The 7,361-nt window shown below is 40.9% G+C and overlaps 1 protein-coding gene across 1 annotated transcript in view; it reads right to left on the bottom strand.

Moving 5' to 3' along the window:
- The window catches only part of si:dkey-238f9.1 (chemokine-like protein TAFA-2), a 401,973-nt gene that overhangs the window by 211,225 nt on the left and 183,387 nt on the right, over positions 1-7,361 (bottom strand). The window lies entirely within an intron of this gene.

Consider the following 7,361-nt stretch of genomic DNA (forward strand, 5'->3'; position numbering starts at 1 on the left):
GGCTGGGGGGCCTGGCTGCCTTTTTGTTTCTGTCTTTTGTTTTTCCTTCCAGGTGGCTTGCATTTGGGACTGAGTGGCTGTGTTGCTGAGGTTATCAGGACCTCACCCTGATCACCTGCGGCTCGTCAGGACTCACAGCTGAGGTGCATCTATATGGATTGGAACATGGTGGCATTTAAGACTGGAGTATACAGTGTGTATTTGCCAGAGACGCGACCTTGTGACCAGACGGGTGAGATCGTCGTCTCGGGAGCCATCTCATCATCAGTGGATGCAGAGAACGTCCAGGGTTTGATGCACGGTCTGTGAAAGAGGAGGGGGTGAGGTCTCACGCTCGTCAGCACACTTCCTGAGGTACGTTAGATTTTGTGACTAACATTTATACAGTCAGTAAATGTGGTGTCCCTCACACCTTTATTATATTGAGCTGTATGTTAGTCATGTATCGGCTTCCACTGCAGTGGAGTTTTGTGAACTGGATGTTCCATGCCTGCAGGTTGGGAAGCTGATTAGTAATCACGCCAGGAAGTGTTTGCTGTTTGTACACCTTTAAGTGTTCTCTCTGTGTGTAGAGTGTGGACTCACATAATGGTTCCTTCTTTCACAGACTCGGTTTGTTGCGGCCACCTGGGGGGTGTCGGCGGGTCCTTGGGTCCGAACAGCTTCTGGCTCCGGACCGTTAGCGCTGCTGGGAGCGCACCGCGCCAGACCGCACTTTCTGTTATTTTTGTATCACTGTTATGTATTAAATTCAGTTAGCCTTTGTACCGTGCTCTGCTTATTTCATACTGGGTCCTTCAAACGCTGGTCGGTTCTCCGAGCTGCGTCCGACACATAACAGCTTTCTGTCTTATGGTTGTGGGACGTGGACACAAATCAGTGGCCTAATGCTCCAACTGGATGTCTTTGGTACTAGAACTCTTTGGAGCATTCTTGGATACTGCTGGAATGACACTGTCAAACCAATAGTTATATAGAGAGACTAAGATGAGGAGTATCATTTTGGCCATGTGACACATTTCTCTGGACTACACTCAAAAATGGCTCATTGGAAGAACCCCGTTCAATTATGTGCAGGCTTTCCATCTAATAAATATATGTAGCCCCAACTCAAATAAAACATATCCATGCAAGATAATGTAACTTAATTTAGTTGGGACTACATATATTTATTAGATGGAATCCAATCCAAAGAGTCAGTTTTTAAGTGCAAACAAATCATTCATTGGATGAACGCAATTCAATTATGTGCAAGATTACCATCTAATAAATATATGTAGTCCCAAATAAATTTAATAAAATTATCTTGCATGGATGTGCTTTATTTGAGTTGGGGCTACATATGTTTATTAGATGGAAATACTGCTCATAAATGAATTGAGTTCATCCAATGCGTCAGTTTTTTGAGTGGCATGCAGGTACCTCAGTATTGAGGGCCCAGCATCTGGAGAAGGCCAAGGGGATGCCCACATTTCACCTGGCTATAGCAGACAAATGGTTACTTTTGAGAGGTGGTAATGGAACGGTTGTCAGCCAGAGTGGTCTATCATGTGGCAACAGGCGGCACTGTCACATGATCCCTGACTTCACCCTGAAAAATGTCAGTTTCTGAAATATACGGTGCCTAAGAATGTAATTCTGAAAAAAAAAGCAGTGATAGTTTCTGAACCTGCGACAATGACCTACAACATTGAATTGGTTTTGAATCATGTTTGTGTGAAAGTAGAAAATCAGTTCTGCTTTAGTTCTCAGAGGTGTAATTCTCATGAATTGTCACACTCAAGGCCACATTGTGCATTGCAATGCTTTCTAGGATAACAAGCCTCCCTTTACCCATAGTACCACTTCATAATGAGTCCCTCACGACTGCCCTTGCTCATCATGCCTGCATTATGCATCATCATAATAGGTGTATCATAACAACAGCAGGGTCAAAAAAACAAGTGGGAATGCCTCATTAGCTCTCCTTTAGGACAGGAGGATGGGTGCCGAGACTCTAAAGGGCAAAGCACCGGCATGTGGGCCACATTAAGATGCCCCAAGACTCTCTCTAGTACCTAAAAGTCCACCAGTACCTTTGAAAGCCTACAAATTCATGCCAAATGTATTATTTACCCTAAAGCAAGGCGAGGTTCCTGTTCCATTTGCTTCAGCAGAAGTAGCTTTGCATGCATTCATAAATAATAAACGTGCAGCACAACGCGTGGGCAAAGAGCAAGCATAAAGATGAGCCCAGTCACGCACCATAACGGAGAACAGTGTTACTTAATCTGTTCACGCTCGAACACTGCCTGTGCAAGTGAGTCACTAAACACTAGATTACGAAAATGCAAGCAGAAAAACAACAAGAGCCAAAATAAATAAATAAATAAATAAAATTTGCATCTCTGGCGGCATTTGGGAACACTGCCATTATGCTAAACAAATCTAACAACTGTCTGGCAGGAGGAAGAAAGCACAAAGATATTTAATGTACTATAAAGTACAGCAGCGAGCTTTCACTGACACTTATGCAAATCAGGCAAAATACAACACGACAATGTCCACTGCACGCTCTCAAACTGCAGCCACTTCACTAATTATTCTTCTAGCCTAGTGCGAGTCCAGTGCTCATAAACATAAACAAATCTTTCGAATGGGATTAGACACCAACCTTGGCAGTCTAACGAGGAGCTGCAGAATGTTTGGATCCATTTTTTATATGAATGGCTAATAAAAGATGTTACATCCAACAGCCTTGGGAGAGTCACAGCCGTAATTGGACGTCTAACTGAGCATGCCGACGTGTCTGGACAAGCAAATTCTCACAGCAATTTAGAATTTTTGTTTTATTCCAGAAACGGGTCAAAAACTGGTGTCATCCTGACAAAAATCACACATAAACATAATTAGTGGGTGTCATTTGTAGACTTTTTTGTATTTCAATGTGGGGAGGTTGGCTGTTGTGGTGTTAGGGTAAAATGAAACACTGTGCATAATGACAACAATACACAATTCCAGAATAGAAGATGTTTATCAACCTATATACTTTTCCAAATTGCCTTATAAATACAGTGCATGGTAAGATGTATTCCTGTTTCAGTATTCCAGAAGGTATATGCGGTGATGTGTTTCTATAGCAAATATTGTCTCTGTGAATTTTCAGCACAACATCGAACTGTTTAAGAACAGATGTTCCAATTGATATGTCATTTGGCATCACTTTGTTTTATATTTAAAATATGGCTGCAAGATATATCAGCTCAATTCAGGGGTCTCAATTCAGGGGCTGTGTTCTTTTGAAGGCTGCATTTGTTGACCACATACGTCATAATGTCACAATGTCATCCCAAAGGCTCCTTGGAATGGAGCCATTAAAATGCAGTCTTCTTTTCTCAGAAAACAAAGGATACAACAGGTATATAAGTAATGTCTACAAGAAAAGTAAAGATAGGTATGGAAAAATCATTACTGAATTACAAGATTCACCCATTACTGTAGCTTGTAATGTGCAGCTGTCAAGGATGCGCTATGGGGGGCTATGCAATCACAAAATGCTCCATGGGCTAGACCGTCTTATGGCAGAACAACTGGTTCAGATTCTGTGGTCTTGGAAGGCCAGATCTTGGTAGAATACAGCTTTTGAAGGAAGTAGCCCCTGAATTTTCCTTATTGCATATAGGACAAATCCACCCATAATGCATTTCGTTATAAACATTCAGTCGTCCCCCCCACCACACACACACACACATATGTCATCTTAATTCTGGCCCCATTCTTTATGGTATAGTTGAGTCAGTACAATCAAAATTTTGTGGTTTTGCCTCTGTACACCATCACAGGAAGCTAAATTAAAGCGTCAAGATCTGTACTTTGTTCATCCTTTACATCCTCACTTTTGCCATCTGTTTTCTTTGGACAAGCCCGGGGATGGATACATGAACATTTTACAAGTCATTGAACATGTACTGGATTTCATTTCCATCAGTAATTAAGAAATAAAAAGAGTATGGTAATTTATGGTAAATCTGCCTGGAGTCGACAGTGACTGTACAACAACAATGAGATGAGTGAGGGAAGCCACCAAGACACCCATGACAACACTTAAGGAGTTATAGGCTTCTGCAGATATAGTTGGAGAAACGAGCAAAGGGGCAACTTGTGCCTCTGGCATTAGCAGTCATACACTCAAAAGAACTGATGCACTGGAAGAACTCAATTTAATTATGTGCAGGATTTCAATCTAATAAATATATGTAGCCCCAACATAAAATACATCCATGCAAGATAATGTAATTTAATTTAGTTGGGACTACAACCCCAATTCCAGTGAAGTTGGGATGTTGTGTGAAATTTAAATAAAAACAGAATACAATGATTTGCAAATCCTCTTCAACCTATGTTCAATTGAATACACCACAAATACAAGCTATTTAATGTTCAAACTGATAAACTTTATTGTTTTTGTGCAAATATTGGCTCATTTTGAAATGGATGTCTGTAACGTTTCAAAAAGCTGGTACAGTGGTATGTTTACCACTGTGTTACAGCACCTTTCCTTCTAACAACACTCAATAAGCGTTTTGGAATTGAGGACACTAACTGTTGAAGCTTGGAATTCTTTCCCATTCTTGCTTGATGTACGAGCTTCAGTTGTTCAACAGTCCGAGGTCTCCGCTGTCATATTTTGTGCTTCATAATGCGCCACACATTTTCAGTGGGCGACAGGTCTGGACTGCAGGCAGGCCAGTCTAGTACCCGCACTCTTTTACTATGAAGCCACGCTGTTGTAGCACGTGCAGAATGTGGCTTGGCATTGTCTTGCTGAAATAAGCAGAGACGTCCCTGAAAAAGACATTGCTTGGATGGCAGCATGTGTTGCTCCAAAACCTGGATGTACCTTTCAGCATTGATGGTGCCATCACAGATGTCTAAGTTGCCCATGCCATGGGCACTAACATACCCCCATACCATCACAGATGCTGGCTTTTGAACTTTGCACTGGTAACAATCTGGATTTTCCAGATTGTTTCCAGATTTCCAATTTTCCCTCTTTTTTCCGAAGGACACGACGTCCATGATGTCCAAAAAACAATTTGAAATGTGGACTCATCAGACCACAGCACACTTTTCCACTTTGCGTCTGTCCATTTCAAATAAACTCGGGCCCAGAGAAGGCGTCTGCGTTTCTGGATGTTGTTGGTGTATGGTTTTCACTTTGCATGGTAGAGTTTTAACTTGCATTTGTAGATGTAGCGACAAACTGTGTTAACTGACAATGGTTTTCTGAATTGTTCCTGAGCCTACATGGTAAGATCCTTTACACAATGTCGGTTTTTAATGAAGTGCCGCCTGAGGGATCGAAGGTCACGGGCATTCAATGTTGGTTTTTGGCCTTGCCGCTTACGTGTAGAAAGTTCTCCAGATTCTCTGAATCTTCTGATTATATTATGGACTGTAGATGATGGAATCCCTAAATTCCATGCAACTGAACGTTGAGAAACATTGTTCTTAAACTGTTGGACTATTTTTTCATGCAGTATTTCACAAAGTGGTGATTCTCACATCATCTTTGCTTGTGAACGGCTCAGCCTTTTGGGGATGCTCCTTTTATACCCAATCATGAGTGTCCTCAGTTCCCAAATGCTTATTGAGTGTTATTAGAAAGAAAGGTGATGTAACACAGTGGTAAACATACCACTGTCCCAGCTTTTTTGACGGCTCAGCCTTTTGGGGATGCTCCTTTTATACCCAATCATGACACTCACCTGTTTCCAATTAGGTGTTCTTTGAGCATTCAATGTTTGAACGTTTCGTTTCCAGTCTTTTGCTGCCCGTCCGTCCCAACTTTTTTGAAACATGTTGCAGGCATCCATTTCAAAATGAGCAAATATTTGCACAAAAACAAAAAAGTCTATCAGTTTGAACATTAAATATCTTGTCTCTGTGGTGTATTCAATTGAATATAGGTTGAAGAGGATTTGCAAATCATTGTATTCTGTTTTTATTTACATTTTACACAACATCCCAACTTCACTGGAATTGGGGTTGTACATATATTTATTAGATGCAAATCCTGCCCATAAATGAACTGAGTTCATTCAATGAGTCATTTGTTTGTGTGATACACTCAAAAAAGCTGACTCATTGGATTGGATTCCATCTAATATATTATTTGAATTAGGACTACATATATTTATTGGATGGAAATCTTGCACATAATTGAATTGAATTCACCCAAGCCATTTTTGAGTGTAGGTTCATGATGGAGTGGAGCAGAGAAGAAATTTAATCCAACAACACAGATCAAATTCTAGATTAGACTCTCCCGTGTGCCTTTTGGAATACTATAAGTTAAATTTCCCATCTTCTTTTTAACCCCATGAAGCTGTACAGCTAGCGATATGTTACACAAAACGTGCCTTCCCTCAATCATCTCCATCTTACGCTGTCACCATACTGTTTGTACTGATGTAAAATCCCAGACATAGTCAGTGATGTGTAGATGATTATGTATCCATCCCCTGACACATGTAAAAACAACTGGGTGTGAAGGTGATAAGTTTTATTCACAATAATCTTGCATTCAACAATGGTGGGCCTGTGTATGAACGTGGTTGTATTTCTGAACTGGTTAAGGTGATATTTTTGTTAAACCACTTGAATTAAAGTTAAAAGCCTACAACTACAAGCACATCTTGATTGTTTCAATTCAACTCCACTGTGGTGGTGTACAGAGGCAATATAACACAGAAATTGTGCTGCTGTCCAAATATTCACGGGCCCAACTATATGGATCCCTGTTGCATGGATTTTGAACCTTAACAACCACATCGCCTTAAGTGACTTCACGGCCGTTCCACGAGTGAGTGCAAGCGATTGAGTGAAAATGGACCAAGCGACCGTTTCGCTACAGCCTCAAGCGTTACACAAAGTGTTTGTTTATCTCTGCGGATGGAATATAAGCTGCACAGTGAGCACTTTTAATCACATTTTCACAACAAAGCCATTGTACAGCAAAAAGCTGTAACTGTGCACAGAATGCATGAAGACAAATTTTCATAAACCGACTTCCTGGATGAATCCAGCAGAAAACATTTGAAGAAATTCCAGTGAAAGTGGCTTTTATTACTTTTCTTAGTGTTGCTGGGCTGCATTATGATGGCTGTTTTTGTTGGGGGTGGAGGGTTGGACAAAACCTTTGGGTTCCAGATTGTAGTATCAGATCAGAGTTTTACAGGATATCTCTAAAAGACATCCTGCACTGAAACTCAGCTTTCACACAGTTTCCTTCATTTTCTGACATGACATCTGGCAACTCTAAAGCTGTCAATCTATTGTGTTATTTTCTAAAACGCTTACAGATGAGCTCACACCGATGA

Source organism: Thalassophryne amazonica, chromosome 3, assembly GCF_902500255.1.
Source record: "Thalassophryne amazonica chromosome 3, fThaAma1.1, whole genome shotgun sequence".
NCBI lineage: Eukaryota > Metazoa > Chordata > Actinopteri > Batrachoidiformes > Batrachoididae > Thalassophryne > Thalassophryne amazonica.